General features: G+C 40.1%; 1 protein-coding gene across 8 annotated transcripts in view; it reads left to right on the top strand.

Annotated features, from left to right (window-relative positions):
- CCDC102B (coiled-coil domain containing 102B) overlaps positions 1–24446 on the top strand; it is a 413274-nt gene that overhangs the window by 29803 nt on the left and 359025 nt on the right. Inside the window, exon 1 of one of the 8 annotated variants that reach the window (XM_039523360.1) lies at positions 5262–5375. The exons of 6 other annotated variants lie outside the window; for them this stretch is intronic. The gene's annotated coding sequence lies outside the window, so the exon portion shown is untranslated. Of the gene's footprint in view, positions 1–5261; positions 5376–11950; positions 12033–24446 lie in introns of those variants that run through there. One more of the 8 variants, XM_039523362.1, reaches the window with a different exon arrangement.

Below are 24446 nucleotides of genomic sequence, written 5' to 3'. Positions count from 1 at the left end.
TCTACTGACAGTGGCCAATGCCAGGTGCCCCAGAGGGAGTGAACCTAACAGGCAATGATCAAGTGATCTCTCTCCTGCCATCCATCTCCATCCTCTGACGAACAGAGGCTAGGCACACCATTCTTACCCATCCTAGCTAATAACCATTTATGGACTTCCATAACGTTAAGATTAAGCTAGATAAGTTTATGGAGGAGATGGTATGATAGGATAACGGGCTTAGTCAATAGGTCAATTAAGTGCCACACTGGTAAATAGTACAATGGGTCAATGATATGATATAACCTTTTTCCAGAGGGTATGGCTGGAGAGTCTTGCCCGCATGCTCGGGGTTCAGCTGACCGCCATATTTGGGGTCGGGAAGGAATTTTCCTCCAGGGAAGATTGGCAGTGGCCCTGGAGGTTTTTCGCCTTTCTCCGAAGCATGGGGCAGGGGTCGCTTGCTAAAGGAGTGGGTGGATCGGCTTATGTGGCCTGCATCTAGCAGGAGGTCAGACTAGATGATCATAATGGTCCTTTCTGATCTTGAATTCTATGATTCTATGATGACTTAGCCACCATGAATTTATCCAGTTCCCTTTTAAACATTGTTATAGTCCTAGCCTTCATACCATCCTCAGGTAAGGAGTTCCACAAGTTGACTGTGTGCTGCGTGAAGAAGAACTTCCTTTTATTTGTTTTAAACCTGCTGCCTATTAATTTCATTTGGTGACCCCTAGTTCTTGTATTATGGGAATAAGTAAATAACTTTTCCTTATCCACTTTCTCAACATCACTCATGATTTTATATACCTCTATCTTATCCCCCCTTAGTCTTCTCTTTTCCAAGCTGAAGAGTCCTAGCTCTTTAATCTTTCCTCGTATGGGACCCTCTCCAAACCCCTAATCATTTTAGTTGCCCTTTTCTGAACCTTTTCTAGTGCTAGAATATCTTTTTTGAGGTGAGGAGACCACATCTGTACACAGTATTCGAGATGTGGGTGTACCATGGATTTATATAAGGGCAATAATATATTCTCAGTCTTATTCTTATGTATTTCAGAAATTATTCCTCCTTTCCTCCATGCATTCCAAGCTGGAATTTATTGGATTCCTGAGGTCTTAGGGCATGTGGAAGCTATGGAAATGACAATCTGTAACAAAGGGAAATTTGTTTTGTTGGAGTTGTTTTTTAAGGGACTACACCATCACCACTTCACATCAAACAATATATGCTTAGAGCCAAATTGTGGTGGGTTCTATGTGATAATTGATATGAATGTCAATGAGGGGGGTGGATCTGTTTGATTTCTTCAATTTTCTTCTAATTCTTGTTTTAAAATTCTTAGAATATATCTGAATTTCACATGGAATTTTCTGGAGACAGTAATTTCTCTCCAACAACATGGGCAAATTCTATCTGATGTACAGGCAATCAGCTGATCAGGAAACACCTCGGAAGAAAAACAGGGACAGTTCAAATAACAGGGTTGGCTTCTCATGGAAAATTTGACTCTGATTTACTTCCATATGCACACTATGATCCTAATTCTGCAATCATGTACTGCTTTATTTATGGGAATAGTCCAAATGAGTGTATGTATAAAATTACTCGTGCATAAATATTTGCAGAATTGGGCACTATGTTATAAACTGTGTTGTTTATATGTAAGGACAATAATAAAATGGGAAATCAGTTGCAGTTTTGCCCGAATAAGAACTATTGGAATATATAGTAGTATTGAAAAATATATGAACAACATATAATATGCATCATCCAATTTCAAGAGATGCATCCATTAATTTCAATGGAGAGAGTGTTAACTCTTAAAATAAAAATTTCATTCTTCTTGAAAAATAAATTTCAAGGAAAATTTGCCCAAATCATTGAAGATAATTTGTAGAAATTGCTGGTAAGAATTTAATATTTGAGGCCTGATCTTGGATTCCTGTGCACCCAGACTCCCACTGACTTCAGTGGGAGTTTGTAGAAGTCAATTAACTTCATTGGAGCTATAACAATTGACACTAGCTGAGGGTCTGTCATCTGTACAATGAATCCCTGAAACAGGACTTTGAATTTACATGCTATTATGTTATAATACTTGTGCATGTTCTGGGTCACTATATTTGCAGGATATTTGAATACAAAAACAAACATTCTCAAGCCTCAATGCTCAGCTGCTTCTTTTATTTTTTTTAATCACTAACCATGAAATAGAGCGTAAAGCTCCAAGTTATGCAATGGTAAGAATAAAAAAATCAGGAGGAAAACTTGATTTTTTTAAACTTAAAATTACTTCAGATTCTTTACCACACATGATGTGAACTTCTTGAATACAGTAATGCATATCAAATTAACCTCCAGTTCTTGCTGGTTCATTTCCAATAGATACTAGTATTTCACTTACCACCACAGTCTTATAACTTTTGAAATAGAAATTACCTACAGCTGTGGACTACCTCTTGCATTTAAACATTGAAAAAGATTTAAACTACAAATTAAAATGAAATCATTTTCTGGTCTTGAACAATTATTCTTAGCTTCAATGGATTCTTTACAGCAAGCAATAAAATATCAATTCTATTTCAAGAATTTAGAACACTTCTTTTGTTTTTATTTTTAAAACAGTAAAATTGTGCTGAATTCTGATTTCATTGCAGTCACCAGACTTGCATTGATTTAAATTAAAATTAATTTGGTGCATACATTTTTTTCCTATGGTCTCTTGTCCATGGAAAGTGCTAGATGCATCATCCCATTGCATGTGCTCTTTATTCACCTCTCCGGATGATTTTAATGTATTACATTTGCATGTGTTTCTATGGGGTGAGTGAGGACTACTCACTTGTGTAAGCGACTACAGGATGGGGCCCGAATAAACTGAAAATGTTAAGGGTGAAGACCTTTTTTACTTCTCCGTGAAGGGTCATGCACATCAACAGTGCTATTCAAATAACATTATATGAACTTTGCAGCTTGGGGCCAGCTTTATTTATTTCCTGTCATTTAAAAAACATGGTGTATATATGTCAGCACTGCCTCTTGAATAGGCAATAAAGAGATTTAATTAAAAAGGTAAAATTCTACTGTCTTTTCTAAAGCAAATTGTCTTGTCTTAGTACATACCATAGAGCTTACTACCATCAACAGTCCCTTTTTAGATGAGTAGATAGAACTATTAATGATAGTAAGTATTATACCCAGCAGTCAGGACCTGATTCACCTTTATACTAGGGCCACTTACACTTAAGGGCCCCTGTTTATACTGCCAGTATTGTTTATGTCCACACTGCAATGTAAGCCCAGTTTTGAGCCCCGCCTTGCATCTACACTGCCATTGTACTAACCCAGGATCCCTGGGTGGAGGGTCTGAGCTTGAGTTAAGCCAGGACCCAGGTCTGAGTTCTATTGTGTTGCAGTGTAGACACAGTCCCACTTGGCTCAGGTCTAGAGTTGCCAAGCATCTGGTTTTTGACCGGAACGCCCAGTCGAAAAGGGGACCCTGGTGGCTCCAGTCAGCACCGCTGACCGGGCCATTAAAAATCTGGTCGGTGGCACAGCAGTGGGGCTAAAGCATGCGCCCTGCCTGCCCTGGCTCCACACAGCTCCCAGAAGTGGCAACATGGCCCTATGGCCCCTAGGCACAGGAGCAAGGGAGGCTCTGTGCACTGGGCCTGCCCTGATTGCCGGCTCCGCAGCTCCCACTGGCTGGGAACCATGGCAAGTGGGAGCTGAGGGGGTGGCGCCTGTGGACACAGGCACTGCACACTGCGCAGAGGTGCCTGGCCATGCCTCTGCCTAGGGGAGGCTGCTTCCAGGAGCAGCGCAGAGCCAGGGCAGGCAGGGAGCCTGCTTTAGCCCCACTGCACAGCTGACCAGGAGCTGCCTGAGGTAAGCACCGCCTGGCAGGAGCCCACACCCACATCCCCAGTTGTCATCCCCTCCTGCACCCTAACTCCCTTCCAGACCCCACACCCCCTCCTGCATCCTAACCCCTGCCCGATCCCTGAGCCCCCTCCCACACTCCAAACCCCTCAGCTCCAGCCCAGAGCCCCCTCCTGCACCCCAAACCCCTCATCCCCAGTACCACCCCAGAGCCCACACCACCAGATGGAGCCCTCACCCTGCCCCTGCACCCCAAGCCTCTACCTCAGCCCGGAGCCCTCTCCTGCACCCCAAACCCCTCTCCAGCTGCACCTGCAGCTGGAGCCCTCACCCCCTCTCATACTCATGCCCCAACCTGGTGAAAATGAGCGAGTGAGCAAGGGTGAGGGAGAGTGAGGGGGGATGGAGTGAGTGGGGACCGTGGCCTTGGAGAAGGGTTAGGGGGCCTGGCAAGGGTGTTTGGTTTTCTGCAAATCGGAAGTTGGCAATCCTACCCCAGCCCTCCTGCACCCTGAACCCCTCATTTCTGGACCCACCCTGGAGCTCTCACCCCCTCCAGCACCTCAACCCCCTGCCCCAGCCCAGTGAAAGTGAGTGAGGGTGGGGGAGAGTGAACAATGGAGGGAGTGGGGCTCAGAGAAGGGGCAGGATAGGGGTGTTTGGTTTTGTGCAATTAGAAAGTTAGCAACCCTACTCGGGTCCCAGGAGTCAGCCAGACGTTTCCCACAATTCTATGGGACAACTTCCTTAGTCCTTTCTATCCTAACAATCTGCAATCCACTCTATTGAAAATGGAAGCCACCCCACTTTTTCAAATAGCAGCAGCTCAGGACAGCATTAACCTCTTCTATTCTGATCACTGATCTGCAAGCACATTGTCAGAGATCCTCATGGATTTGCAATGGAGAGCAAACCAATTAAACCTTTTGAAAAGCAGCCTGCTTCCTGATAATGTCTAGGATGGGCAATAAAGTTTTCCCACAGTGCATCAAGGTCCTAGGGCTAAAGTGGACACATTTCAGGGTGAGTGCATTAAGGACTCTGGATATGGCTACTTTGACTCAGGTCTGCACACTGCAGTATAGACACCAGAGCCCTAGGTTCTAGCATGGGCTAAAAAAGTCTTAACACAGGGTTAAAATAAAATGTAGATGCTGCTTATGGTTCCCTAACACAGGACAGCTGACTCAAGTGCTCCTAACCCTGGGCTTACACTGCAGTGTAGACATACCCTAAGTGAGTACAAATGTAGGATGCCAAATTTTCCTCATAAAGGGTTTGATTTTCTGCTGCCTTTTTTCTTGTGTAACCATGTACATGTGTGTGTGCTGATTACACAGGTGTAAATGGCTACAGAAGAAGACAGGCAGTAAAGTATCAAACTCAGAGTGTTCAGGAGAGTATCAAGGGCTGTTGTCTTCCATGGAGATTGAGACTGTTCTCTGCAGTGCATTGTTTTGACTGAAATGGCCTAAGAATTGTTTCACGTTAACTTAAGATATTTGAGGTATGTTCTGAGTACACTTAACATTAATAATTGTCAGGCATAATTTTTCTTTAAAACTGCATTTAAACCCAAGTAAGAGAGGAAGAATTACATGAATAAACACCATTATTTATATATGTAAATCCTGCCATATTTATTCACATAACTCATCATAGCCTGCTTTAAATTTTTAATCCCTGAGAATTTGTTAGAGATATTAGTGTCCCTTAAGGAATAAGTCATAGGCAAGGGTTTGGGGTTTTTTTGGGCTGAGTGTTTCTCTTTTATTTTTTGGCTGAAATAACCCATGTCATATAAAAGAAAAATGTTAAAATAATATTGGGGTTTCAACTGAGTCCAAAGCCACACAAAGTTAGGCAAATCAGAGAGGAGGCTTCAGTCTCTCCATTCTTATTCACCCTGTTGAGTTTAGAAACTACAGTAGATAGGCTACACTATTATTGTTTGTGTTAACAAGTGAGAGAGAAGTGTGCCACCCATCCAAAAAAAACCTGTTTTTTATTCTCCTATTGAAATGATAATGGCTTTTTTTTGGTTCTTAATCAGTGCACCATTGAAATATGGAATACGAAGAACCACTTTATTTCCTGTTGGTTCAAACTGCCTAATCTATGCACTGGGTCTGATTCTTCACTGCCTTGCGCTCTGTAGTAAAATATATTCAAACTGTGTGCAAAATGCTGCAGATCTGATACTACGGTGCACAGCTCTGACCTCTTTTACTTGTGCAAAGGTGACCGGAGTGCAGTCTAGCCAGAGACAGGAGGATCTCTCTTTCTTCCTAGGATCATCAGAGATGTCATTGTGCCAACAAAATGATTCCTTCTCCATCTTCTGCAGGGAGTGTGCTTGGGATGAGAGGGGAGGTGTTATTTTCCCCTGGCCATACCTAGCTGTTGTAATAGCCCTTTGGGGCTGCTGAAAGTTGGCAGTCTTTAATCTTGAGGAAGCTCAAGTCCAAATTTAAACATTGTGTAGGGGGACAACCACAATGAGTCAAAATGAATTCCTGGATCTGAACATCCTTGAACTAATCATGAGAAGTTCTGATTTGGATCAATACTCTGGACCGGATCATCCCCTATCCCAGAAAACCCAAGGGGAGTTTGCAAGGGACCTCATGAATATCCCATAATGTTATCTTTGGATACCTGGAATGCACCAGAAGCTAGGACCATTCACTCAGAGGACCTTTGTCCAGATCCAATGGAACTGTACTACTAAGAAATGTTTCCTTTTGAAACTGCTGAAGGGAATGAGTATTATAAATGAGTTAGGGTAAAAAAAATTCAGATTTTTTAAAAGGCATTAAAATGTTTCTCCTATGGATAATTTGACTCTTTTTCAAGGAAAACAAGGACCCTAGAAAAAAAATTACACTGCTATCCAGTGGGAAGCTTTTCAATTGCTTATAAACACTGATTTTGAATCCTTCTGTCAAGTAGATATTGAAAGGTATTGATTTGAATTGTGATGTCAGTTAAACTGCTGTTAAATCAGGAGTAACTTCTGAAAGGAATTATCACTATAAAACCACTGTGAGATTACAGACAGGCCGCAGTACCCAGGAATCATCATGAAAAGGAATTAGAGTAGTTATTTTTGCTGAAAAAGATTTTATTCTGACCTTGGGAAACTATTTTATAAGGATTTTCCAAAAGGTTACAATGTTGGGTCTTAGAGCCATGCTATATGTTTTTCTAATTTAGCTAGTAAAATGTATACTCTGGTTTATTATGCCCTGTGCTTGAACTGGATGGCTTTGGTTTCTTTTGAATGGAATGGGCTTTAATGTAATTTAATTCAGTACTTGAGGCTGCTACAGAAATTACATCAATATTATGTTGACTTCTGTTGTTTTGAGAAAGATGTGACCTAGTTTGCTCCTCCAAGACACATTAAATAATTCTTTTCACTGGCTTTAATAATCCTTGGGTGGATTAACTCTTTTCCTCTGTAACGCCCTGGGACTGGATCTCATCATTGAGGGCTTCAGAGTTTTGTTTTTCACATCCTGTTAATACTCCTCTATGGATTGACTAGCATGATTTGCCCTGAGGGTTATGGGGAGGAATAATTTGACATACATCCAAGAATCAAATGTACAAGAATCGAAGGGAGTGCATACGACATTAACCAGTTTGCTGCTACCACCATTTTTATCAGTCAAAGCATGTGTTCCAAGTGATCAATGTTGCACATACCACTTCTAATCAAATATTCTTTGTATGAATTACTTAAAAAAATAATTCTTAACCTTGTTCTTGTGGTGAGTATATAATTATTTGACTTACTACAAAAGTACCAAGTACCCGGATTTTCCGGAAAGACAAATTAACCATTTTTATCAAAGTGCACTTTGTGTTAGGTGTTGTCAAATGTTTCACAATTGTCACAATCAGTTGTAAACTTCAGACCAAATAAAAGTGCCCAAATCAGTCTGAATATGGGGCACCTGAATGTATATTGTCAAGTACAAACAAAAATAGCTGCCCTTACTATTCTCCTGGCTGCTTATAAAAATTCTAAAGGCAACACACTTGCCACATCTTTTCATTATTTGTAAGCAGAGTCTGGATGAGCTCTCCCCTGACATCTAGTGGTGAGCTGTGGAAAAAGATTTCAGAAGCTGATCTTGTTTACATGGACACCCCCACCCTGCCTAGGTGCTCAGCATGATTGGACTGCTTGCCTAAATGATCACTTGTGGCTGGTGTTGGATCCCCAGTCTCCTTGTTACTGGGGCAGGAGTAATAAAGAGTTGCTATCATTGTTGTGTGAACTGAGGGCTGCAGAACTCAACCTGGCATACCCCAATGGAGGGACTCACCCTCAACTGAACAGCACTCACTAGGCAGGGGACATAGGTTCCAAAGCCCAATGAGTAGAGTGAGGGCAGGTATATGTACCTGGTGGTGTGGGCCCTGTTTAAGGGTCCTAGACACTATTTGACCTGTCTTCTGTCTATGGTATAATAAAAGAACTATTTTAGACTCAATTGAGAGCCTTAGTACCTGCTGTAGAGCTGAAGTTGCTGATATCTAGGTCTAAGTATTAGATCTACTTTAGGATGGTGTCTCTATTGCAAGAGACTTCCCAGTATGCCCTAGCAGTGAGGCTCCCTTAACAGCTGAAATTACTGAGAACTGTGTTTAGTGTGTGTGGGGTGACCCTGAAGACATCTTGCTGAGCAGGCTGCTGGTGGAGAGGAGTGGCAAGTGGCTAGCAGGGCGGTTAGCGGAGAGGGCCAGAGCAGAGCCCAACAGAGGCATGGCAATCAGCTGTTTGGGTGATGAGCGAGTGCCTGAACAGTGCAGTGTGTAAGTTGCCTCTTAACTCTGCCCCTGTCTTCCACACAGGGTGGGAGGTGAACTCTGTGGATGAACCTCTGAACTCTGGGGCTGCACTGGCCAAAGGACATCAACTGTGAGTGGAGTGCAGAGAAGGGACGGGCACATTAAAGGAATTTTTGGGTTGCTGGATTTAAGACCCTGAGGGGAAAAGCACACTGCCCAACTTACTTGAGATGGGTCCTTTGCTCATGATTTGTGTTTATGAGCCCTAGTTGTGGTGTTTTCCCAAATTAATGCTGAGTTAATTCCCTCATTTTATTAAAAGTTTTTGCTACACTCAGACTCTGTGCTTGCGAGAGGGGAAGTATTGCCTCTTAGAGGCACCCAGGGAGTGGTGTGTAATTGTCCCCGGTCACTGGGTGGGGGCTTGAGCCGGTTTTGTGTTGTATTGTTGAAAAGGAACCACTAGATACTGAACCTGGCACTCGTTGCTGCTGGCTTCACCTGGCAGAAGGGTTACAATTATTTATTAATGCAACACCATGGTTATGCCTGGCATCTTAGAGAACTAGTATTAGTGGCTTGGCTTGAAGAGTTCATAATTCTAGAATTAATCCTAAAGCTTAATCTTAAAAATCTTATTTAGTTACTGATCACTGAATTCACTTGAACTATTCCCATGCATAAGTGTTTGCAGGATTAGACCCTTAGGCAGGACTTCCATCAAAGTGAATCAGTCAGTACTTCAATAATATATTTTTAGGGCCAGAAGGGACCATCACAATCATCTAATCTGACTGCCAGCATGATGCGAGCCATGGACCTTCACCCAGGAATTCTGCATTAAATCCATAACTTCTGGTTGAGTGGAAGCATATCTCTTAGGATGGTGACCAATCTTGATTTGTATCAGGAATTGTTAGGCAATGTGACCTAGTGATCGAGCAGTAGACTTGGAATCAGGAGGCCTGGGTTTTATCCCAGCTCTGGCACTGGCCTGCTCTGGGAAACTCAAATCAATTCTGTACCTCAGTTTTCCCATCTATAAATAGGGATAATGTGCCACTTTGAGATCTGCTTATGAAAAGCACTATAATAAGAGCTAGGTATTTTTGTTGTTGTTTCTATTGATTTAAAGACTTCAAATGACAGAGAATCTACCATATGCCCAGGTAAATTATTCCAATGGTTGGTTGTTCTTACTTGAAAATTTGCACCTTATTTCTAGTCTGAATTTGTCCAGCTTCTACTTCCAGCCATGAAATCTTGATATGTCTTTGTTTGTGAGATTAAAGAGCCCCCAAATATCAGTAATATTTTCCTCATGTAGGCATTTATAACTGGTAATCAAGCCATCTGTTATCTTTTTCTTAAATAAAGGTAATATAGTATATTGAATTTCTGTAGAAATCAATAGGAATTCTGCCTGAGTAAGGTCTGTGAGATCGGGCTCTTGGTAAACAAGGTATGGAGGGAAAGTCTATATATTTTTTTCTGGATAAGAAGTGTATGTGTCTGTGCTGTGGGTGGGGGATAGCGGGAGTGGTGGCATGGAAGATGAGTTACAACAGAAGCAAGGAAATACCATGTAGTGTGATTAATGCGCTGTACGTAACTTCAGATTTTTACAAACAAATTAATATTAAATAATGAAAATTGGCAGTGAACAGAAGGCTGGGTAGGTGGGGCGAGATGGGTGTTTGTGGTGACTGGAGGGAGCTGAGAGGGTGTAAGAAGTAGCAGGACAATTAAGAAAATCCTGTCTCCGGGTATGTTTTCATCTGACAGAGGTATGTGATTAGCTTAGCTTTTCTTTACTGTAAACCAGAATTCTGAATATTCTCCAGAGGATGCAATATAGTGTATAAAGAAACCTAATGTGATTTGATTTATATGTTTTTAAAAAAAGATATTGATTTCCTTAAATATTAAGATCTGAACTCTATGGCAAGTCCTGGGAGGCGGGGGAGGGGACGGGAATGGACACACCACTAAAATCTTGTAATTTGCCAGATTTTTCGATGCATAAAAATGGGTAGTATATCATTTCTCATGGCAAAAGTTTTCAAAAGTTACTAGTGATTTTTGGGGTTCCTTAATTCTTTGGGGTGCCCAACTTGAGACACCTTGATGGGAACTAATATTCAGAAAGTGCCAAGCGGCTGCCCTCTGAAGATTAGGTTCCTTTGAGGTGTTTCTAGTGGGTGTACCCAAAAATCACAAGTCTGAAATCTTGGCTGTGTTCTGTTCTGGATGTAGCTCTCCTATTGACATCAATGTGCCCAAAAACAGGTGGGGAGAGGGAAGGGGGAACGTTTGGGGGAGGAGTTGCTATTGTTTAGATATCAACAGGATGCACATTTCCAAAAGGGGATTGCTCTGGGTTACACTACTGTATAGAGGCATAATGACTGAAGTAGACTCAATGGGCCAGATCTTTAGATGGTGTAATTTGTCAGAGCTCCACTGATTTCAATGACATCAGTAGAGGGCATCTGACCAATGATTCTAGGAGGTCCCACAATGGTGGCATGCAGCGCTTCTGCACATCTCTATTATAGGCAGTAGCTGAAGTGTTACAATCTTGTCCTACATGTGTAACGCCAGTATTACAAAACTGAATTCTTTTATAGAACACTGAAGAAACATTTATTTCTTTATTGCACCAGCAATTTGTTGTTTGTCTGGTGTAAAAGATATTCAGTGCTAAAGAAATGACCCTTTTCTTTCAGGGTCTGTATTTTTATTTTTGTTAGTTTGCTCACACCTTGTGAGCTTCACAATAGATTTAATTTCTCACATCTCTAATAATTTAAGGTATCACAGGACTTTTGTTAATGGTGTTCTGCAACCATCGATATTATGTATATTACAGTAGCACCCAAAATGGTCCGCCCCTTCCCCGCCCCCAAAGTATCAGGGTTTCATTCATAGAACACAATCCTGAAAAGACTTGTGCACTGTGAGCAGTCCCATTGAAGTCAATAGTGAATAAAATTAAGCACATGCATAAATCTTTGCAGGATCAGGCCAGAATATGCAGTTCAGAAAGGGCATAAGAAATACTGAGAAAAGTGTTTAGTTAATGATAATAAGTCAAGTATTTTTATATGTATATATCTATATATAATTATATATATTTTTGGTGGGTAACTGATTTGTATTTAAAAGTTGTAGTATTGGTTTTGATACAGCCTGACCAATGGGAATCTTTCTCAAGTTAGTGTGGAGTGGCCTTAATGCTGGAAATAATCCTGTTGGCGGAGACCCCAGTACTGTGCAGATCAGAAAAGGATGCAGGAAATTCTGTTTACACATGTGTCTGTAGCACTGAGCAGCAAGAGCAGCCCAGCGAGCCCAGAGGGTAAGGGGGTTTAATAGTCTTGTGGTTTTACTGTTTTAATTTTTATATCTTTCTGTGGGACTGTGTGTGTGTAGTTCTCACACAGGGAACTGGGGGTGGAAAGAGGTATAAGATATATAGCAGAAGTACTTAGATCTGAAAAAGGAGAGTATTTCGAGTGTGTGATTAAATTGTGCTTAACTATTTTCCTTTTACTTTCCATTTCACCACCACTGAGTTATTTTTATCTTTGCATCATATTAAACATACCTAGTCTTGCTGTATATATACAAATATGCTTATTTAACATAACCCGATAACATTTTAGAATATAAATTTGCACAGCACAACTGTGTTAAACTATCTATCTTTATTAGTAATTAAAAAATCTGAATGAGTTACTATAAATATGGCATGCTGAAGGCTTATATTGTTTCTGTATGTATAAATTCAAAACAACAGTAGGAAAAGTTGGTACTGTTTGGGTCATTTTCTAAACCTCACTCAATACTGTAGAAATTTTAGTCTCAGGAGAATAGTATTGTTTGAGTTTGCTGCTCACACTAAATTTCTGTTGCGGTTAGCAGGAAGTTGTGTAATCAGAAGGAATGTTTCCGATTTAAAATGTGCAACCAGTGATAGATTTGTGATTTTAATTTCCTTCTGAAAACTATCTGGATCCAGGCAAAAATAGGGGCTAAAATGCAGTGAGGTTTTTGTTTGTTTGTTTGTGTTTTTAAAGTGTGGTATAACAAAGCAGAGAACTATTGTAAAGTGATATGTCGGCAATGAACAAAGATATTCAGTTTGTCCATTATTTGAAATAATAGAATCCCAGATGGAATGTGAGTGTGTGGATGTCCTGTCACCAGGGAGGACCTGAGGGGCAAATTCCTAAAGTAATGCAGAGCAATTTAATAAATGCACAATAATAAATGCATATAGCAGACTGTTCTAACTGCCTATCTGTTAGATACAACAGGAGTACTTGGGTTTTTACTTTTCATTCTCACTGTTTTCATCACCACCATGTTAGTTTGTTCCCCACAATCATCAGTATTGATATAAAGCAGCAAACTTTTTTTTGCTCTAGTGTAACTTACACTGGGAATACTTTGTATTTTTGAACACTGCTATCGCAATTGTTTGTCTACTGCTCTGAAGATATAAATCACTATATAAATGTTAAGTATTATAATAGGACCTGTTATATGTTCTTTACATACTCAAACCTTCAAACAAACTCAATGGGAGTTCCGTGAGTGCAAAGAATGATGTATTAAGCCTATTACCTATCTATTTTTCTGCCTGTCTTTAACTCAATCCAGTGCTCTTAAATTATTTCTTTTACAGATCACCTGCATATTACTTTTTTATTTTATTAAAAAAATTAGGGACCCTAATCCAGTTGATGTTGAAATCAGTTAATCTACTGCCATTTACCTCAACAGATGGGCTTCAGAGTCTTTGATTAATTTGAGTATATTGATTAGTAAATAAATATTAGTAAATTAATTTTACTAATAATTATTTAGCTCCACAAGTATATGTAGCACTTCATGAACCATAGTAAGAGATGTTCCCTGCCTTAAAGAGTTTTGCTGCCCAATGGTCATAATGAGTATATTGCCTTAGTGATCTCCTCCGCTAAACAGAAGGAGGCATACATATTACTGTAAGGTTACCTCTGGAAAATGCTGACTCCTTAATGACAACTACTTTCTGTGAAAAATATCCTAGTGTAATGTGGTTCATATCCAATAATGTCAGTTTTGAGTTGCCTAATAATCTGTTTGGGCAACCCAACTATGTATTGTCCTCCTTTTAAATATTGCTTTTAATCCATTTCCATTTGCCTTAAATCTATGTCAAATCACTTACTGATTGCTAATACTAAATGAAAAAACTGGCAGATTAGAACAATTCATAAATGCTCACATAAGGTCTTCTTGGCAAAAACAAGTCTGCCCCAAATCCTCAGTTTTCTGCACTTCTTATGACTTTCTTTTCTTCATAAATCATGTGTACATGGCATAATTCCCTCTAACGTGCATACTGCAATTTGGGAATATATTGGACTTAATTCACACCCACTTTCACACCAGTGGTGCCCTGCTAACCTCTGCTGGCTGTCCTGCTAAGGAAGGTCATATTGTCAAGTGTCATCAGAAGTCTGACCAAGCCACCTGGCTGTGACCCTTCCCTTATTAGCACTGCCCTGATTACCTCTAGACAAAGTTTCTACCACAGTTGGCTATACAACATGGTTCAACTGAGTGCAAGCCTGCATATTCAAGAGCTAAATTAAGGTTACTTGATATGTACCCTTGCTCTAGAGCAGCGGCTCGCAAACTCTATTGATTCATGTGCCACCTTCTTAAAAAATTGTTGATAGATGAGCTTGATGTTCCACCAATTCATTTCACCAGTGGTATATGTACTGCAATTTTTGAATAATCCCATGATGATAATCTCATAAGTGATAGGAATATTAATTGCACTTGTTATATTTATCTGAAATGCTATACTCTGGTAAAGTAGGGAAAAAAGAGCGGGAGGGAGGGAGGGGGAGTTCCAAATATTGTATAACAGAGCACGATCAGGGTCCATCAAAATTCAAGCAGTCACAGAAGCAGGTAGATTTTTTTCTGAAGGAGGATTCATATATTTGGATGATTCCATAATATATTTTATAAGGTTTCAGTTTCCACTTTCTTTGTTACTGATTGTAAATTAATTTTATCAGAGTTCTATGCCCTCATTCTTATTTTGCTGTTCATGTGGTCTTCTATAGTACTTCTGTTTCCTACCTCCGACTTCCAACTTCCCCTTTACTGAATACACATTACACCAAGTCTTTCTCAATATGAATGTGACTGGCTACTAAACATAGACTTCCCATGTTTTGTCCATTAGAACTATTAAAAGAAGGCTTCAGAGGATGCTCATCTCAGCCTGTGATGCCTCAACCAAAATAACTGAAATCTTGCCTTCCAACATTTTTTTTCCACATAACCCATGTGTGTGAGAAGAGCAAGTAACTCATCACTGTGCTTTAATAAAAACAAATTCTACACTAAAATAATCCTGAAATATATTTTCATTCGGACAATTAAACAATATGCTTGTAACAAAGCTATCAGTTACTAAGCTGCATTTTCCCAAAAGACCACAGGTTCAAGGTAAATGTTCAAACTAAGCTTCCAAATATAAGCAGCAATTGCTTCCAGCTACCTCTACATTGCAAAAAAAAAAAAAGACACAGGGTAACATCCTGTCTGTTAGTTTGTTGTTAACAAACTTATTCTTAACAAAATAAGATCTCTTTAAAAATACATGCAATGTAATATTATGTGCCAGCCTTCTCTGGGTGCATGATATAACATGTAATTGTATTCACTTCTTTGCAGAAACAAACAAACCTTCCTAAACTTGAAAAATCACCTTGAACATACAGAGCTTTTAAAATGCTTATTACACTTAATACATTCCCCATGCCAAGTTGGACTTACATGTTTCAGGATTAATCTGATACACCAAAAACATAACACTGCTACCTATAAGTGATCGATAAATTCCATAGATCCAACTGGATCTCCCAGAATAGGAAAACTCCACTGACTTCAGTAAAGGAGTCCTGACCTAGACTGGTGTAAATAAAAGGTGAAAAGGGACAATTGGGCCAAATTCATCCTGGTTTAACCCTAGTAACTCTGACAACCCTTGTTTGTTTTTATTATATTTTCAGTTGACTTGCAAGCTTTTCCCATAACCTTTGTAAATGGTATTGTAGGAGAAAAGGACTTTCCATAGGACAACTGTATGAGTAAGAATGACTAAAGGCTCTTTAATGTGGTCCTAAAGAGGAATGACCAAATAGCCCAAATGCCACTGGGAACAAAACCCACTCTCTTCTTCACATGAAAAAGGAAGGTTCTGACTGTATTGGAAGCATAGGAAATGTGGAGTGGACCACTCTACATTTCTGCCCTTCCAATACATTCAGAACCTTCTTTTTCATGCCAAACCTATTCACACCAAACCTACATATGATGGAGTATAGCTCTGCTGGGGATCCTTGCATCCCAGTACAGGAGAAGGTTTATAGGAGGAGCCAAGAGAGCTATGATTAAGTATATTAATCATTTAGTTACACTGTAAAAAGATTACTATACTTGCATGTCTGCTACTATAAGCTCTGCAAGGCTATACTACTGGCTGTAGAGTATATGTTCTGTTGCATCAGACCCTTGATATTAGTGTGCAGGCTATTTATTCAGGCTGGGGGCTGGGAACAAGTTTTAGCCCAATTTTTTTTCTGTTAATAAAATAATAAAATCATTTCCCCTTATACTTGATAGTATCACACATACTTTTAGTGTTCGATATATCTGCTTTTCCACTGTGTAACTTGTCTCTGTGTCATACAAAGATAGTAGAAAGGGAGGTTTTGATGAGGCTGAGAATTGACATCATTGGTAACATTTTGATTTCAGAAGGAGACTGAAGAACTTAGTGCAGGATTAAAGATGCGTGGTTACTGTGGAAGATGAAATATGTCAGTATGTATGTATAGTCTGCTTTTGATTTGTGGAAGAATTGTGTTCAAAGAAAGGCTTGGTGGAGCTGGAGGGGTTCATATTTTCTATTAGAAGTTTACCATCTGTTTCTGAGTGACCTGTAGCATTCTGAGCACTCTGTAACTCAAAGAGTCTTTCATATACTGTACTTTCTGGTATGTTCTTTATGTTCTAATCATCTAGCTAGTTATGTGAAAGTACAGGTCATCTCTGAAGAACATTCCAAAAAAATCTTTAGTGAATTTTGATTTGGTATAAGATGCTGGTCTGTCAGCATTAAGTATCATGGGTGAGGCCTAGAGTGGGTGTCATGTCAGGTACACTAAGCACTACCTTCAAAATGCTATGGTGATTAATGTTACAGAAACTCCTGCGGGAAGGAGAAGACATGTTTAAAAGCTATTTTCTTTACACCTGAATTTTGTTCTCAACCCTGCAATAGTTAAAAATTACTGTGGACCTCATCTTTAGAACTTTTTTTCCAAATTAACTTCTGCTAATGAATTTGATCTCTCTCACACAGAGGGCCTGATTCTCTACTGCCTAGCACATTGTGATGCAGGATTTACACCTGTGCAAACGGGGGAGGGGCAAAATGCTACCATTCTGATTTGGCAACTGTCAGAGGATAGTTGGTCACTGTGTCTGGGTTAAACCCAGCTTCCCTGTGACAGAGCCGGTGGCCCCAATTGAACCAATTAAAAGGGAGAGTGCTACATGTAAGACTATAAAGGCTTGTCAGAGTGTAGGAAAAAGAGTGGTTGGAGCAGGATGTACCTGGGGAGAGAAACCACAGAACAGCGAAGCTAATCTGGTGGTGGGTCCCTGGAACAAGGAGCCAGATGCATGGGGAGGTAACACTGAGTCGAGGGTTCCAAACGGGGGAACAGAGCTGATTGGATGAGAGCTGGCTGAGAAGGGAAGCTGGCTGGGACTGGGAACCTTGAAGAAGCAGTCTTACCAGAGAGCTCTGGGATGGGATATTACCAAACCCAAGGACAAAGGGTGAGCTGAGGAACTGTTTTTTTTCCCCCTCTTTTATGTTATGTTTGGACAACAACTTACTTTAAAGGAGATTGGGCATGGCAGTGAGTGCTTGTTAAGATGACAAGAAGTCCTGCTGTATGACATATGGTGGAGAATTCAGGCATTTCTATTGGCCTCTAATAGAAAGGGAGAGTGAGGTAGATTTTTGGTGCCCAGTGAGGAGGGGCAAAGCAGAGGCAGAGTGCCACACGGTGATCTATTCCCACAAGAGGGGGTTTGAGTGGCAGCCACTGTATTACAGCAACACTTTTACATTCACTTTGCATGAGGGAAAATGACTACACAGGTGAAAAGCAGTAGAGACTCTGGCTCACAAACATGAAGAAGCAAAGCAATAAATTAATTGATAAATGTGTATTTTTTTTAAATTTCTCTGACAGGTCAGGAAGGAAAAAAATCTTTCTGCCTTTATCAGGGGGAGAGATAGCTCAGTGGTTTGAGTATAGTCTTGCTAAACCCAGGGTTGTGAATTCAGTCCCTGAGGGGGCCATTTAGGGATCTGGGGCAAATTCAGTACTCAGTCCTGCTAATGAAGGCAGCAGGCTGCACTCAATGACCTTTCAGGGTCCCTTCCAGGTCAATGAAATAAGTATCTCTCCATATATTTTTTTTAATTATTATTTTAATATCTGACCAGTGTTTGGCAATTACAGTGACAGGCCACCTAAGCTCCTAGATTGATAAAGAGAAGGCACAGTAGATTTGCACACCAAATGGAACAGGTTCTGATCTCAAGCAAGTAAGAGCTATAGCAGCATTTCTACTTTTCTATATGTAGGGATGGGGGAATAGCTTATTTTTGAGTAAACATTCCATGTTATGTTTTTGAAGAAAGTGTTTGTGTTGTCCTTAATATTTATTAGGACACTATACTCTGTTCTGAGAAAATATCATCCATTAGCGGAATTGAGATCTAGGATTAATTTTTTTTCCTAAATAATATGTAATAGCTGCTGAAAGTAGGTCATGCTTTGGATAAATAAAATCAGATGATTACCAAAATAACAAGAGACAGGTTCTTTAAGATTATTTTCTTTCAGCTATTACATATTATGACGAACAAACAGTATTGCGTAAGGAAAAGAGAATCAGAAAAATGACAGTGAATGACAGTGAAATTAACCAGTTTGATTCACTGTTCCTATTGAATGCAAAGAGTAATAGCATGAATGGTGGAATGGAAACTTAGGGTTCATTTTGGTTCAGATAATGAGATGCCAGTTTCATCACTGATAAAGATTTCTTTTAATCATTTTATCTTAACACGGTTGCTTTACAAATCTTGAAATGGCTTGTGCAGCTAATGAGATATAAAACTAACTACTGTTCATAGGGGTGTCTTGAATTAAGACAGATTCTTCCACCATTACTCACAAGTAGTGGCACCTTATTTCAGAGCTAGTCCTATTGCTTCCACTGAGCCTGCTTCCTGAGCAAGGTGCTACTGAGTGGAAGGAAGGGTAGCAGAATCTGGCCATCGCTCTTCAAGTTAGTTTCTCCCTATTAACATTGTGGATGTCTTCCGTATACCATCCTGCATCTTTTTGGAGTTCAATAGGATCAGGAGTAGACCCCCAATGAAGTGCTGAGTACCTCCTGTATGGTACTGAGCATCCTTAACTGCAACTGAAGCCATGGGGTTTTTAGACTTAATTAGAACAATGGGATGGAGCAGGAGAGGGGAAGAGAAAACCACACATGAACAGGGTACCATGGCAAATCCTCAAACTTCAGTGTCTTGGCAGATGTTTGTTTAATTCTTATGGGTTTGCAAATTCTAAATTTCAGATGATGTCAGAATTTAAGTTAATTTTAGTAACAAACACCTGACCTCTTCTCTGAGCTTTCTATTAATTGCTTTCACTTACAAATGGCTTTTCTCCCTTATGAGTCTGAAATACTTGTCCTAAATTTCCCTGTAATCTTTTTACAGGAATTCAGTCTTGCTGCTTATTCTTTGTGAAATAAGATACTCATGCGCATCTTCTGTGGATTTGCTGAGGAGATTAAAAAAAACTGGGACTTTTCATCTTGGAAAAGGGTGGATATGATAGAGGTCTATAAAATATTAACTGGCGTGGAGAAAGTGAATAAGGAAATATTGTTCACTTTTTCTCATAACACAAGAACTAGGGGACACCCAATGAAATTAATAGGCAGCAGGTTTAAAACAAACAAAAGAAGTACTTCACACATCACACTGTCAACTTGTAGAGCTCTTTGCCAGAGGATGTTGTGAAGGCCAAAACTATAACAGCATTCAAAAAAGAACTAGATAAATTCATGGAGGATAGGTCCATCAATTGCTATTAGCCAGGATGGTCAGTGATGCAAAACCATGCTCCGAGTGTCCTTAGCCTCTGTTTGCCAGAAGCTGGGAATGGACAACCGGGGATGGATCAGTTGATGATTACCTGTTCTGTTCATTCCCTTTGAAACTCTTGGCATTGGCCACTGTCGGAAGACAGGACCATTGATCTGACTTGGTATAGCCATTCTTATGGCTGTTCTGCTAGATGAGTCTTAAAACATTCTGTGCTTTGGTCCTTTTTACTCTTAGGAGTGCTGTGTATACTTTAAGGCAGTCCTATGATTGTTGTTGTAATTAAGGTCAGTTATCTGTGTAAATCATCATTAAGAGAATGAATCTCAAAACATCCTTTATTCTCCTGCAGTAGAACTGTAGACTCTATAGGCCAGATCTACAAAGGTATTTAAGTGCCCAAAGTTGCAGATGGGAACCTAGTGGCATTATCCGCCTATGCTGGAAGAAAGATATAAGGCACTGGATGAAGTTCTAATTAGTCCACAACTTTATTTTTAAATATCTGGGAGTGCCTGGCAGATAACATTTTACAGTGCAGGTAATTCCATAATCCTTTCCACATACCCATCAGCCCTTCCCCTTACACGTCCCAGCCAGCCCACTGCCATTCCCCCTTCATATGAGGGTTATGGCTAAACAGGAGTGGGGGGCTGACACCCCACCATAGGGAATGCCAAACGCTCCTCTCAAGCTTCTCCCAATCCATTCGATCTGATCACCATATCCACTCTATATGGAGTACCAGCACTGCCCATCAGCCACAAGCTTACTTAATGAGTTCCAACATTTTCCCCACCAAGCCCCTAATCCTCTGTGGGGAAGGCAAAAAAACCCCCGCCTGACTGTGTCCAATCTGGTGGTGAGGGAACAAAATTCATTCTCAGTCCCAGGAGAAAGGAGCGACTAGTGTAGCGCTCACAGTGGATCGTGATGAAACCCATATTTTAACTGCTTCCATCGATGGGAGTGTGGGTTCTGCTCACTTTATCCAGGTAAGAGAACTGTCTCAGCCCACCCCCTCCTGTGGGCAAGGGGGCAAGTTCCTCTGCTCAGCTGGTGCAGCTGACTGCTAGCTTCTTCCTGCTTCTTACATCCCCAGGAGACACTTAGCAACTCGTAGGAGTGGGACCTTCACTGCTTAGTTATCAGAGTTAATTAACATTATTGTACTTGAGAAGACAAATGAACATATATATATTTCTTTAAATAGAGGTACTTGGTATGTGGTGTGAATTGAAAATATCATACATAAAGTTGACTTCCAGATAATCCTATTAAGCAACATTCAGGAAAAGAAGGAATGTCATGCTAAATAACTAACGCTGCCTTACACATTACTGAAAAGATATCAGCCTCAGTTTCAGAGGTAGAAGCTGGTTTCAATGGAAATTTTCTGTTAGAATAAAATAAATGAAGTTTGCATCCGCCTCCCCCAAAAATCCACAAACCAAAAAACCCTGCAATGAGAGTGTACTCTGCCTTCAATGAATAGGGTGATCTCAAATGTCATGAAATCCTAGTTTATTAAATTGATTAAATAATTAGATACACAAAGCATACAAAGTGTTATAGGAATGTAACATTTTGCAATTCTAGTTAATTTCATAGTTTGTTACTATGTCAAAAGAAAAAAAAACACTTGAATTTATGGACTATACAGTGCTAGAGAAACAATGTGTACTTCAATTTTCAAGTTTCCTGAAAGTAACTACAATTGTGCTCCTGTTTTCCTGCATTTGGACAAACTTCTCTCTGTAATGTAGTGCATGACTGAAAAGACAATCTAGGGTAATGAGAACCTCGTTCTTCTTTTTATAGAAGGACATACTGTTACATCTGGTTCTCTTAATTAGTAAAGGGATTTTTTTCAGGATTGTATTACATTTCTCTGTCCTTTCAAATCATAATGGCATTCTGACTGCAGCCAGCCATGTGGCCTAGTGGATAGAGCAGGGGACTTAGACATGGGAAACTTTGGATTCTGTTTCCAGTTCTGCCAGTAGCCTTCTGGATGACCTTGGGCACGTCATGGCACTACCCACTGCCCCAGTTTCTCCATCTGTAAAATGGAGATCCTTTGTAAAGTACTCTGAGATCTACTCCTGAAAAGCACTATATAAGAGCTAGGTGGTATTATTTGCTTTATTATTTCTTATGATACGGACTTTATGCTCCTCTCTCATAAAGCTTTGGGGGCCCATACCCTGAGGCCAAAAATACCCCAAAAACAATCGCCACTTTTGAAAATATGGGACAATTTTGAAAAATGTCTGCCATGCAAAGGAGACAAAGCCTCAGTGTTTCCTTTCTCTGGGGATTTGCATGGCTTAGAGGATTCCCCAATATGTGTATATGTAGCTGCTATGCCACGGGCTTCATGTCCTGTAGCATAGGCGGTAAGTCAGTATGGGAAAGGATGAGTGACCAGAGTACAATGGGCTCTGGCAATGCTTAGCTAGGTGGTCTCTTGGACCATTTGGAGCAGCAAAACTTGCAGAAGCAGAAACTCTGACCCTGTGTTTCCAAACTGGCCACAGTCACAGACTGAGCCAAGGAAAGAAGCAGGTCTAGGACCAAATGTGCTGACTCAGTCCCCTGCTCTAACCAATATTGCCAGCTCCAAGTGATCAAAAATCATAAGTAGAGCCCCAAAATAATGTAATTGGCTTAAAATCATGAGATTTTTTTTAAAAAACACAAAACACAGGTTCTCTTTATTTGCTGTTTGTTTTAATCCTTCAGGACTCACGTTTTGATTTTTTTTCTTGGTTAGTGGTTTGTTTTTGTTTCTCAGCAACCAGAAGAGCTAAACTTTTTGTACTGTAAACTGAGATTATCGGGGACTCACCTGATTCCCTGAGCTAGGGCTTCAAGGAAAATATTTAATATTGAGAAATTTGATAAAATCATGAGAGCTGATAACACCATCTATTAGCCAAGAAAACCTATAAAGCTTGATTCTCATTTACAAACCGAATTACATTTATGTGTATTTCAAGGCTCCTTTGCACAGTCAGGGTGATGTAAAGGAGCTGTAGTGTAAATGTCAAATCTGGTCTTTACTATTTAGTAACCCAGGTTTCAAAACCATTTCTCTCTCATAAGGTGTGGTGAGAGAAAATAAAAAGAAGTTTGAACTAGCTGTTGGAAATGCCTGTTCGCTTGAAATAAATTAACTTAGAGTCCACTGGAAAGAAGAAAATCTACCAAGCTGAGAGACCAATCAGTCACTGTCAAGATGGGGGGTCCTCCAAATCAAACTCTGGAAACATACCCCGTCCACGGCTATACATCTAACTAAATAGTACAATTAGAAATGTCAGTAGGAATACAAATGGGATAAGCACATCCTAATATTAAAGTTTTCAGATGCTGTTCCTCCCCAGGATTAATAACTCACACATAAAAATTCAGTGTCCCCCCTTCTGATGTATCTGTTGGCAGTAGAATAGTGTGCTGTTAAACTCATACTCATTCATAATAAATCATCCAACCATTTCATGTTTATCACCTTGGTGAGGCAAAAGCTTTCAAGAAGGAAAAATAATTACCCATTGTTATTAGTCTTTTGAGATCCTGGTGGGGATATGAGGGTTAGGGTAGGGAATATGCTATCTGGTTTAAAGGAATTTGGAAATTGTATTAGACACTGTATAGTTTTCTATCCAATGAATATTCAGCAAAATCCAAAGAGGAGATGAATTATTTATGTATACCAGAGCACAATGTCAGATGATATGACAATATCATGATAGTAGGAGCTGTCTAAAAATCATGAGACTTTTGATGATCTAATTAACTGTAATAGTAGAAATGTCTTCTCAAGCACCGTGCACCTATATAGGCTTAACTGTATGATATATCAGTAATAAGTAGCACTTTTCATCTTCCAAGTAGTGAACTATTAAACCTGCTAATACCCCAATGAAGACCATTTTACAAATAGGATGCCTGAGGCAGAGGTTAAATGACAGTCAGAGAGCTAGTACTAGAACCTGGAAGATTCTTTCTACTAGGCCTGTGGTTAATCCACAGGATTATACTGGCCTTCTAATAAAATGAAACACTTTTTCAGGGTGTTTCTATTACTTGATCAGAGATCTAGGTTATCTTAGGCCTGGTCTACACTAGGACTTTAATTCGAATTTATCAGCGTTAATTCGAACTAACCGCTCAACCGTCCACACCAGGAAGCCATTTAATTCGAACTAGAGGGCTCTTTAGTTCGAATTTGGTACTCCACCCGGCAGGTGTGGTAACGCTAAATCGCTTTTCTACTTGAATTAATTGGTGTGTGGATGGATGCTAACAGCAGCGCAGCTCGCTAGTGCCACACCACACCACTCACCTGTTGTGTGGCTGGACAGCAGTCCTGGCTTGGATTCAGCTGCCAGCCACACAGGAAATGACATTTTTTTTTTTCTGTTCTTTTTTGTTGAATCTGGGTTTGAATCTGACGCTCTGGTTGGGCATCACCTGCAC

This window comes from Mauremys reevesii, linkage group 2, assembly GCF_016161935.1.
Source record: "Mauremys reevesii isolate NIE-2019 linkage group 2, ASM1616193v1, whole genome shotgun sequence".
NCBI lineage: Eukaryota > Metazoa > Chordata > Testudines > Geoemydidae > Mauremys > Mauremys reevesii.
This window is presented reverse-complemented; position numbering and strand designations above follow the sequence as displayed.